A 12,524-nucleotide genomic window follows, 5' to 3' on the forward strand; every position below is an offset into this window, starting at 1 on the left:
GCATTCTACAATGTTAAAGATTTTAACGTGTGTGTGTGTGTGTGTGTGTGTGTGTGTGTGTGTGTGTTGGTGACTGAACTTAGAAGTGCTTTACCACCGAGCTATATCACAAGTCCTTTTTATTTTGAGGTGGCGTGTTGCTATGTTGCTGAGGTTCTCACTGATTTGCTAAGGCTGGCCTGGAACTTCCAATCCTCCTGCCTTAGCCTCCTGAGTCTTTGAAATTACAAGGTGTGTATTTTTGTGCCTAGCTCAGATCTTTAATCTTTATAAGGATCACACTTTCCTGAGATCAAAGCAGAAATTTTTTGAAGTCAAAATAATACCAACAGTAATAACAGGACTAGAGAATTTTCATAGCTTGTTAAAGTCACTGAGTTAATGCTAAAATTGTTGAGCATTTTAGCCAAAACATGAAAGTTTTGACTCATTTTATCTGTTTTCACAAATTCTCAGGGATTCAGGGAATCAGGAAAGCTTCCCACCCAGCAATCAGCAGTGATGGGGAAAACACTGCCAAGAAGCTCACTGGGAAGCACATTTTGTAATTGGAAAAAAGCTACAGAAGGAAGAATGATCTTCATTCATTCATCAGATGTTTATTATGGTGCCTACTGCTTGTCCTGGGACCTCAGTATATTATTTATAACCTTTAAAAATATTTTTATTTGTAGATGGATGCAATACCATTATTTATTTATTCTTATGAGGTGCTGAGGATCAAACCCAATGCCTCATATGTGTGAGGCAAGCTCTCTACTGCTGAGCCATACCTCAAGCCCCTCTAATCTTTTAAAGCAAACAAAAATTAATAATTTACATTAGTTATTAAAGGTTAAAGTTTTAAAAAAAACAACCTATGAACAAAGCATTGTGTGTTTTTATATGTGTGCACACATGCAGCTAGGTATACACCAAATAGAGAAAAGAACTTGAAAATGGCATGAGCTTCCAATGAAATAAGAGACCATTAGCTGATACTCAGAACCCTGTGTCACTCCTAAGGAGAACTGTAAATACAGTCTGCTCAAGTGAAACTGAACACCTGGTGTCTCCTGACCAATGTCTTCATTCATCTTCATCTAGCTGAGCAAGGCCAGAGCACCAGGAGGTCTGAGGACCTGCCTCTGAGAGGAAGAAGGATCAAATTGGCCAGCTGCAGTGAAGCCCTTTCTCAAGTTTCTCCACAGGTTAAATAGGTCTCAATTCATTTCCCTTCTTCATTGGCAATTTTCTTCTACAGATTCTTATTTATGCATGTCTTATTTAAATCTGCCTCTTTCCTCCTACTCCCAGAGAAGTGGAAAAATTCAGTCACCTTTTATGTCTTTTATACACTAGAATCTTTCCCCTGGAATCCCCTGTGGTCATGTCAGCAAGTGACAGTCTTTTTCTGTGGTTGAAGGAGGTTCTCTGTCCCCCTCCTCCCCTGGTGAACCTGCCTGAGCAACCAGCAATGCCAGCAGCTCAAACAGTTGGACATCATCAAGGACCATATAGGGGATATGGAGGGGTTTGAGTGGGGTAGAGTGTTTGCCTGCCAACTCTGAGCTTCATTTTAATCTTAGATGTCTTTGATTTTATTCCTGCAGGATGCCAGGAAACATGCTTGTGTGTATGTCTCCAGTTATAGTCAGATAAAACTTTTCAAAATATTCATGCAGTTTTGTTTTATATGTCGAGTTCTCAGTGGAGATTTATCCTACTTGTCGGAGACACTACTGTTTGTTACAGAAGGTCCTCCTGGGCTGGACTGGCTGAATTGGAAATAAAGATGAAGTTAACTCTTCTCGATTGAGATTTATGTAATCAGTTGCATCATCTATTGGTTGTTAAAGCTCCAGCTTCCAGGACTAATTATAGATAACACAGATCATCAAACAGAACCCAAATAGATTCTGAACTGTGCTATCTATATCACAAAGGTGACATTTATTCTCTTTGATAACTGTTCTCCTGGATTTGTTGTTTGGGTGCTTATGGGAAGAATAACTCTTAATAGAAATAATACTATATTTTATTTGCAGTATTTGCATTTTAATAGATCATTGTGAGAGTAAGCTGAAATGCTATGTATGAAATAAGAGATCATTAGCTATTTTTACTCAATATGAATCCAAAATCCTGAACATAATAGTAGCACACAGAATGTTTCTGGGTCTCACTTTAATTATAAAAACTCTTGTTATTTAATGTTTGTTCTACATAATTAACAAATTGTTTGATAAAGCTTAGCTGTAATTATGAACTTTTTACATCAATAGGCCAAAGGTTCTATAGATATATAATACTAGTTGCCAAAACTTAATAAGGAAACTACTTCCATTGCAAATTATTATTTTAAAATCAGTAATAACTCTACTGCAATGACATATAAGTTAAATTTATATTTAAGTAGTATGAAATCTATCAGAGTTTGTTTTATATTCTGGAAGTTCATTTTAACATTCCAACAAATAAAAATAATGAAATAAATTTTGGAACTGAACAGTAAAAAAAAAAATATTGGCAAATAGAAACAAAGAATAAATAAAAAGGAAATGAGGGGCTTTTAAATGAATTAGGAAAAAGTCACATGATAAATTTTATAAGGTAAAAGCAGCAATATATTAACTATAATATTTTCATGTTATTAATTTGTTTATTCTAACATAGAATTAATATTTTATTATTATTATTATTGTTATTATTATCTATTCTTTTTAGTTATATGTAACAGTAGAATTCATTTTTATATAAAAATACAAGAATGGGCTAAATCTAACTCTATTTAGGAACCTATTCTTATGGATGTACATAATGGTGGAAATCACTATAGTGCATTTTCATATGTACATAGGGAAATTATTTGGAACTCATTTTACTGTCTTTGCTTTTCCTATCTCCCCTCTTTTCCCTTTATTCCCATTTGTCTAGTCCACTGAATTTCTATTCTTACCATCTCCCGACTTTCTGTGCGTTAGCTTCCACATATCAGTAAAACATTCAACCTTTGACTTTGGGAATTGACTTATTTCACTTAGCATGTTATAATTTTAAAGTTATCCTTTCATTTTAATTGGGGTCAATATTTGTACTGAAATTTAGTCTTCTATCCAGTCTGTTCTGAAGGTGATGACTGAAGGATATGAAAAATTACAACCCTTATGACAGTGTGACCCAGGAGTAAGGAGGGAGGAAGAAAGCAAAACATTGATCCTTCCTCCAATAAATCCTTTCCCATTTTTATTATATTCACAATTAAATCACTAAATCAACTCTTGTAGAAATAGGTATTGTTAACAGTTCTTGTTTGTGGCCCACTTAAAGCAAATGATGAGATAATTCCTGGGAAGGAGGCAAACATCAATCCTAATGTGTGAGTCCCTGGGAAGAGGGCAAACACTGACCCTTTTCTAGTAAGTGTTGAACCATGACACAAAGAAAAGGCCACTGACTCCAATTTTAAATTAAATTAAAACAAGATTTTATTTGTGTACACTGGACCTGGCCAGGACTGTATCTCCCAAAAACCTCAGGCTAGAGATCAGACCCCCTACTCTCCAGGAAAAAATATATAGCACAAAATGTTACAAAAGGTGGGTATCTTGGGGACTTACAGCTAATAAGATTTTGACAAGCATAATACAATGGCAGATAGCACGTTAATGATCTACCTGGCTTAACATTTCAAGGTGGAAAATAAATTCAGCTCCCAAAATCAGAATTTATGATTTCCCACTAAAGTTTTAGAAAGGGTTGTTATCTGGTCAGGGTAGGCCAGGCGTGGGTGAGTTCAAGGCAACAGTAGGAATTCCAAGCAAGTTTAAAACATCAAAATATGAACAAGGTCCATCCCCAGTGGGTGGGGGTGTAGGGTTCCAGGAGTCCTGAAGGAGGAGTGGCATCAGTGAAAGAAAAAGAGTAGGATTACAGGTTGCAAGTTATGAGCAGCCTCCAGAAGAAATCTCTGCCCTTGGAGGGACCTTTATTTTTATACCTTTTATACCTGATTTTTCATGTAGTTAATGGATAACTTCAAAAACCAAAACTTTTTTGATTTACATAATATTTAAGAGTTACAATCTTTTCTTACATATATTGATTACCTAAGATATTGAGTACATTGTTCAAAATATTTTTCTGTAACCTTAGTCAATCATGATTAAGCTTTTGTTTTTACCTCAATCACTAGTTGCTAGGTGACACAACTAGACTACATGACTCCTGACCTATTATTCACTTCTAACTTTAAAGCATATCTATAATTATTTCATTAACCTTTAACTTTAATGTATACTGATAATTATTGGTAAGCTTTCTTACTTCTAAACTAAAATCCCAGTAAAACACACTTAAAGTAGTGAAAGTGTATTATTTAAAAGCCTACTACTCTGAAGTACCTCTAAAATATATCTATGTTAGTTTTACATTATTCTATTTTTAATTTACAAGGTAATTTACTTTTTTCATATGACCTATTCAACTGATTTCTTAAAGGAACTTCCTTGATCCTTGGTCAAATCACGCCAATACTTATGTCTTTGTAATCTTTAAAGGGCAGGCTTTACACCTCAACCCATTTGTCATTTATATTAACTATGTGTTTTTCATTTTTATCATAAGTTTCTGTGTAAAGCAATGGAGGGTTTATTGGTTGGGGGAATGTATTTTTTTCTAGCCTCTTTTCCTCAAAGGGTATACCATAAGCTACATATGGTGGTCCTTGTACTCTTGGCACAGCAACTGTTTTTCTGTAGCTAGGCTATTGTACAGTTTGTGGCTTTAGGATGGAATGGGGGTGGCTAGTGTAAATTGTTAACCATGGGATAAATATTTCTTGTTGTTCAGGCTTGAGAAATTACACTATTTTTTGTATCCTGAGAGATACTGAAATGTACCTCATGGCATGTCTCAATTGTATCCTTAGTCTCATTCTGGAAATTTTCCTGCAATCTCAGGCAATACATACTTTTATTATTGATTGATGTATACCCTGTTATCTATATCATGAGTATCATGAACAAAACACTGAACATTCCTAATGGTTCTGGTTTCCAGATGGTGCAGCCCTGCTGCAGCATCCCACACTGTGACCTTGTCAGACAGCAGATGCAGGAACACCTTCACCACAGTGACAATATCATGATCCCCAGAGGAAAAGATAAGCACTAGTGAATACTGAGTTCTGGACTCTCCATTCTTTCCCAGTAAAATAAAGTTTCAAATTTTACATCTTTTTTCTTCAATGCCCAAACTGACATGATCTGTTAAAATCTCCAATGGTTAAGTCACCTGCCAGTGTGACCTATAAACACACAGATCTCTCCTGTAACTGGTGGCCATTTGCTACCCTAAAAATGAGTCCCTCCAATTCCTGACTGATTGACTTCACAGCTGAATGATAGCATTGCTGATCCAAGAGGTATGCTCCTGTCTCCATCATTTGTGCATACAATGATTCATTGTCTCATATTAATACGGGTTGTTTTGTTAGAAGGAGTATTTCTGGTCAGATGCAGTGGCACATGCCTGTAATCCCAGCAGCTTTGGAAACTGAGACAGGATCGTTGAGAGTTCAAAGCCAGCCTCAGAAATGGCGAGGTGCTAAGTAATTCAGTGAGGCCCTATCTCTAAATAAAAATACGGCTGGGGATGTGACTCAGTGATTGAGTGCTGCTGAGTTCAATCCCCAGTATCCACCCCCCCAAAAAAAAAGTAGTATCTCTGCAAAATGCTAAAAGACAGAGTAATAAAGTTCTATAAGGGCAATACAAAATAAAACTCACAAAGCCAAAAACAGTTTACATAATAGCTTTGAACCAAGAAGATTACTTTTATAACATCACTAATACATCTTTGGTATCTATTTCACCTCCACAAAGATTTAAATATTTATTAACTCAATTATATAGACATTTTAATTTAAAAACTGTATGAAAAACTAAAAAAAAACCTCTTACAAACCTATATACTTTTTACAATTTACCTGAGATTTACTTAAGTTTTTAATTCTGTGTACTTCCGCAGTAATCTTTTACTTTGGAGGGGGGTCAGGAGGGGGACCAGGAATTGAACTCAGGGGCGCTCAACCACTGAGCTATTGAGCACATCCCCTGCCCAATTTTGTACTTTATAAGAGATAGTGTCTCACTGAGATGCTTAGCCCCACCATTGCTGAGGCTGACTTTAAACTTTCTATCCTCTTGCCTCAGTCTCCAGAGCTGCTGGGATTACAGGCATGCACCACCATGCTGGCTTGAGATCACAGTAATCTTTAGAACAAAAAACTCTTTTGAATACAACTTTGAATATGTTTAATTCTAGCCTCCTTCAGAACCATTTCTTACATGGAGAAAGATGAGAGGTAGAGCCTTAACTCAGGTGAGGCTGGCCCCTCGACAAATCTTATAAATGTGTTTTCTTTCTTAATCTGATCCTTGCCCCCTTTTGACATATCATTTTACAAATTGCTCATGTACCATTATCTAAGTCTATATGAATATCAGTTAATATAATGCAACATTACATCTGAAATATAATCAGAGAGGATAAGAGAGCTCTTAAATTTATTTTTGTGGAAAAGGTGGCAGAATGTTTTCATGTTCCTCATTGCCAAACTTTGAAAAAATATGGCTTTTCTTATTGCCTTTCAAAAATACGAATCCCCATCCCAGTGTACCCAGTAAGACAAAATTTATGTATCACTTATTGACAACAGGTTACTTTATTCAGCTATAAAACATCAAGTGTCATGAATAAAGACCAACCAAATTTGTTATTTCTATATAAATTGGAGATTCTTGCTCCAGATAATTTTACTTTGGAGAACACCAACTTGGTAAAGTGCTCACCTAAGCTTAACATTTAACTAATTTTAACTTTTAAAGTACAATTTGGAATCCATAGTGTATGATAACAATAATCAAGGTCTGCATAGTTTAGCATGGATTAGCAGTACTAGCAAAAATCAAAGAATAGTCTTAAATCTCTTATACATTTAGGAAACAGTGTCAATGATAAGAAATAGATTTAGTCAAAGCAAATAGATATAAAACAGGTCTTTAAATGATGGTGTGGTTCTTCTATGTCAGATACAGTGAATAAAAGTGCCCTTATTGGTACCTTGCCAGTAAACCTAGATAACATTTTATTTTATAAACTCTTATGTAAGTAACACTTATGCAAGATTTTATATATATATATATATATATATATATATATATATATATATATATATTTCTCTAATGTATACTTATATCTAATCACATATATTCAGAGTGTCAACTATATTGTTATAATTTAAAATAATAGTTGTTTTTCTTTCCAGTTACCAAGTTATCATTTAAGACTTTAAAACAGGTACAAACCCTAATTTATTTACAACTTGGATTCCCTAAGTAATAAAACCTAACAGATATAAGAAAATTATCATGGGCTGGGGATGTGGCTCAAGCGGTAGCGTGCTCGCTTGGCATGTGCAGGGCGCTGGGTTCGATCCTCAGCACCACATAAAAATAAAAAAGGAAGATGTCGTGTCTGCCAAGAGCTAAAAACTAAATAAATATTCAAAAATTCTCTCTCTCTCCTCTCTCTCTCTCTCTCTCTCTCTCTCTCTCTCTCTCTCTTAAAAAAGGAAAATTATCTTGAAATATAAGAGTATAATAGTGTTTTAGACTTTGCTTCTTATCAATGCATTTAAGTTCAAATAACATTGAAAGACTTAATTATAACTAACTTGATCACAAATACAAACTTTTTAAAATTTATCTTCCACAAATCTTCTGTGAATTATATAGACATTCACAATTTGTTTACATCTTTAGTTTTGTCGACTTTTATTTTGAACTTTAGCACAAAAATATATTTATTTTACCACACAAAATACTTTCTCATCCAGAAACAGTTCTTTTTACCTTCTAATTTTTTATATTAAAATGTATTTTCATACCTTTAATTTTCTCTTATCTTTTCTGGTTTTGGACCCTTTCTTCAATTCATATTCTGAAACAATCCTTATAAATGTCATCTGTGCATTTAATTTAGTTATTTTAGAAAAATTGCATCCCAGGAAAGGGATCAGAAAATCTGGCATATACAAAAACTGTACATTAATCTTTTCTCTCCAAAGTTGCATTCAAAATTTTGGAGCATAGGATATTGACAGTTATAAAGTTGTATAAAGAAAATACAAAATGAAATTAACAAAACCAAAAAGAGTTTGCATAATAGCTTAGAATCAAGAAGGATAATTTTTATAACATCACTAATATGTCTTTTCTATCTATTTTGTCTCCACAAAGATCCATATATTTATTAAGTCAATTACATACAAGTTTTACTTAAAAAATTTTTACAAGCTTGGGCTGGGGATGTGGCTCAAGCGGTAGCGCGCTCGCCTGGCATGCGTGCGGCCCGGGTTCGATCCTCAGCACCACATACCAACAAAGATGTTGTGTCCGCCGAGAACTAAAAAATAAATATTAAAAATTCTCTCTCTCTCTCTCTCTCTCTCTCTCCTCTCTCACTCTCTCTTTAAAAAAAAAAATTACAAGCTTAAAATTACCTAAACTTATCATTATCAAAATACCATCAACTTTAAATGAGTTGTCCACTGTCAATTGCACCCAGAGGCTCCATTTAGGCCTTTTTCTTACATTAGGCATATTGCTATTCAATGGAGGAGGCCATTTCCATTTTTTTCTTTAGGCTTTCTTGAAGATCCCTTTGCAGAAGCTGCCAACAAAACATGGGTCCACCTTAGTTTCTTTTCCTTTTCTTTTTGCAGGGTAAATATTTACCCTGCCAGACACTCCAGGCATTTAGTTTTATGGGATATAGTTATAGCAAAAATTCCTTTGCCCCAGTGATGAATATCCCCTGGCCAAATAGAGTGTCCTTTAAGACCTTAAAAGGAAAGACTATTTCTATCCTATGGTCACAGGTTGACAGTGCTGGAACTTACTGCCACATTATTTCTGACCAGCTGCCTCCACTCCCTAACCCCCACCATGGGCAAAAGAAGCTAGAAGGTAGGGTAGATACCAGGTCTTCTTTGACCATTTTTCTACAGTCCAGGCAGCTTTTCTGGGATTTCTTTCCCCAACATAGGGCTGCCATCCTTAAACTACCCTGAGATGATCTGCGGCTGCCTGGGGTCAGGCTTTCTTCTAGTGTCCTGCTATACTTGCATACCAAAGGCAGTAATTTGGGGCACCTTCAGCTTAGTTTCTGACTCTTCAGACTTTTTATTATGCAACTGTATAAATGCCTGCATGTACAGAAACTCTTCTATATACTTTATCCCTGAAAGATCAACTTCATCTGCAAGATTGTATAATAATTCAGAAAAAAAATACTCAAAGGCCAGATTGTGTTCCAGTAAACATCTTCCTCTTAGACAGGCTTATACCTATAGGTGGCCCATTCATCCAAGATCTGTCTTCTGGAGACTTCTGGGAAGATCAATACATCATGGCCCATGTCCTAAAGGGCCAGTAACAGATACAAAAAATGAAGACAGACAAGAGAGGATCACTGAAACTAGGGTTGCCAAATGGAACCTTTTAAACAGACAGACCTGCACATACAAATTTCTTCCACTTGCTTTACCTTTGACAGACCAACTCCAAATGCATGATTGTGTAATACCCCAGAAAGCTATTCAAAAAGCCAGATAATTACAGTAGAACATTATCTTAGATAGGCTTATATCTATAGGTGGCCTTTTCTTCAACTCCCTTTACCTCTGACAAAGCAATTCCAATTGCAAGATTGCACAAAAAAGAAACACAGAGAAAGACAAGAAGAGAGGAGCCCCAAAATGATGGCTAAATGAATGGAACCTTTAAATTAAACAGCCAAGATCTTTCCCAAGACACTATATGATAGGATCATTGCAGTGTTGACCACATCTTAAAAGGGGTAACAACAGTAACAACAGGTACAAACAAAACAAAAACACAGACAGACAACCAGGGGAAATTCCAGTCAATGCCAACTAACAGATGTTAACCTACAACAGAAATATCTCTAGTTTTTTTTTTTTTCTTAACAAGGCAAATTTTATTCTTCAAATTACAAAAATATGAGCATGTCAAAAATAGTGTAGTCCATATAAGAGAAGTTCCAGCCATTTAAAAGTTTTACAGATTTGTGGAGAAAGTAATTTACAACCATTCAATTCAGTTATTACAAATTATATGCAGTTTTTATTGGTAACTGTTTTCCACAAGGAAAACTATTTGGGCATATTGTTGCTGGTAGAGCTGTGGATTTAAAAAAATTCAAAATAAGGCTAAGCTCACTTTGCATAAAAAATAATGTGTAATTTTTGATCAGTACTAAAATAAATTGTGGTTTAAATGTCAGTTCAACCCCCTTTTCCCATTTAATTCTATTTTGAGAGTATATCAGAAATATAGTGTATAGCTTTGGGCAAGAGTAAATGAATTGCTTGTTTTAAAATTAAGTGATAAGAAACATTAATTTTGGTTGCAGTTTAGAAACAAAGCAGGCATATTTAGCATTAAGACATTATAAATTGCAAATATTTTAAAATGTTAACCAATAATGAGAGTTAAGTTTTTTCTTTCCCTCTTCAGTAGTCAAGACAAAATTTATCAATTTTTTTCTTTTGAAGTTTATTATAAAGATTCATTTTTCTCTATTTTCATCTAAAAAAGGGTGATGGGAAAGTCACATAACAGAAACATGTTTTAAAATAAATGTTCCCAGTGCCATATGGAAGGATGAATCAAAAACCAAATAAAATTAACTTTAAGTAATATATCATACAGTTGACAGTACAAAATATGGAGGAAAGAAATCACTCATTTGGGGTACGGTTAATACATAGTAATATTTCAACTTAAAGTTCACTGGAAAACGTAAGGGTGAAACAAAATGATAACAACGGCTTTGTTTCCAACTTTCCTCAGACCCTGTTACAAGGTTAGACTTATAGCTGACATTCTACCCCCATAATTTCTTGAATAAACAGAGATATATAATGGTGACAAGTATAAGGGGAAGTGTCAAGACATTAAAAAAATCACTCTTAGAACAAAAGTGAGCCTCATTACCTTTGGCAAGAATAAATAATATCTTAAAACTAGGTTATATTTTTAGGAGGTAGTGAACAAGTACAAAAATTTTACCATTTGGTCACCCCTTTACTTTTGGATTCATAAAAATGTATATTTTTACATTTCTCATTCCCCATTCTCCCATTGAAGCTATCAGTTCTTCTACCAGCAATTACTGAAATTTCTATACCAGAAGCAGCCAAGATATATGTTTTTTAAGAAATTTTAATCCCTCAATTACATCCCAAATTCAGGTGTCAATTGAAAACATTTTTAATCTATCTAGTTTTCAATTCACATATAAAGTAACAACTAAAAATAATATATATATATACATATATATATATAATGAAAAAGTCTATTAACTATTTCACATGCAATTCTAATATCTCATAGTAGTTACAAACTGAAAAACTATACTATATATTCCAATTACATTATCAATGTTAACTGAAAATAGGCTTGTGCTTTACTAAAAAAAAAAAATAACCTATAAACAACAACAACAGCAGCAACAAAAACAAAAAAATCCCACTTACTCTGAGAGTTATGTTGTGCTGATACTCCACAGATACTACTACAAAAGGATTCCATTTTTGTGATTGGCTGGGTTCACAGTGAGTATGTTAGCACCAAGATCATACGTTTACTATTACTTTAATAATGTCATTAGTGCATGTGTATAAGGCATGTAAAAAACTAACATTAAAGCTCTGAAAGGCAACAAACTGGCAGCTGCCAGAAAAGTTGTTTTGAGGAATAAAAAAAAATTGAAGAAACTTAATTTCACCACAAACTGGTTTACAGTGTTTTTTTCTAATGAAATGAACTAATTTACACAGACCTCTGCTTCAGGAGCTAAAATAACAATAGACTTTTGCCTATTTAATAACTAGCCCAATCTTGAAAATGGAAGCAATCATTAGCAATCTCCCACACAGTGCTATTAGGAATGGATTGAGAAATCATCAGAAATTTCTGATTGAAGTAATGTTCTTTGTTTCCATCAAACTTCACGGTTCCACTGATCACAACAAGAACTCTAGGCTGGGACTGGATAGCTTGCTTCTTCTTCTTTTGTTCATTGTCTCAAAGTAAATATTGACAAATTCCTCAGTAGCTCTACATGTCTGTGCTACATAAGTTTTAAAATCCACTGACATGGTTCTAGGGGAGCCAGAATAAGTATGTTCCAAGAGTGGTGGTGTCACTACACCCTCGTGTGTCTGCCTCACTATGCTGCAGAATGAGCAAATATTTTGAAAATGAGAAAAAACCCATTAACACACAGAATTTTCTACCCATCCAATTCTCTCCTGAAGTATGTTGGTCCATTGTAAAAGCACTCTGACCATCCTGAGGTTCTGACTCTGCACCACTGGTGCCAAAAAAAAAAAAAATCAGATGTTTGTGGGGACAAAGAGAAACCAGATGTTCCCATGAAGAGAAAACAGACAT

The 12,524-nt window shown here is 34.6% G+C and overlaps 1 pseudogene; it reads right to left on the reverse strand.

Moving 5' to 3' along the window:
* Positions 1-11,951: 11,951 nt before the first annotated feature.
* Positions 11,952-12,229, reverse strand: LOC144256128 (NTF2-related export protein 2 pseudogene; annotated as a pseudogene).
* Positions 12,230-12,524: the final 295 nt, after the last annotated feature.

This window comes from Urocitellus parryii, chromosome 7 (assembly GCF_045843805.1).
Source record: "Urocitellus parryii isolate mUroPar1 chromosome 7, mUroPar1.hap1, whole genome shotgun sequence".
Taxonomy (NCBI): Eukaryota; Metazoa; Chordata; class Mammalia; order Rodentia; family Sciuridae; genus Urocitellus; species Urocitellus parryii.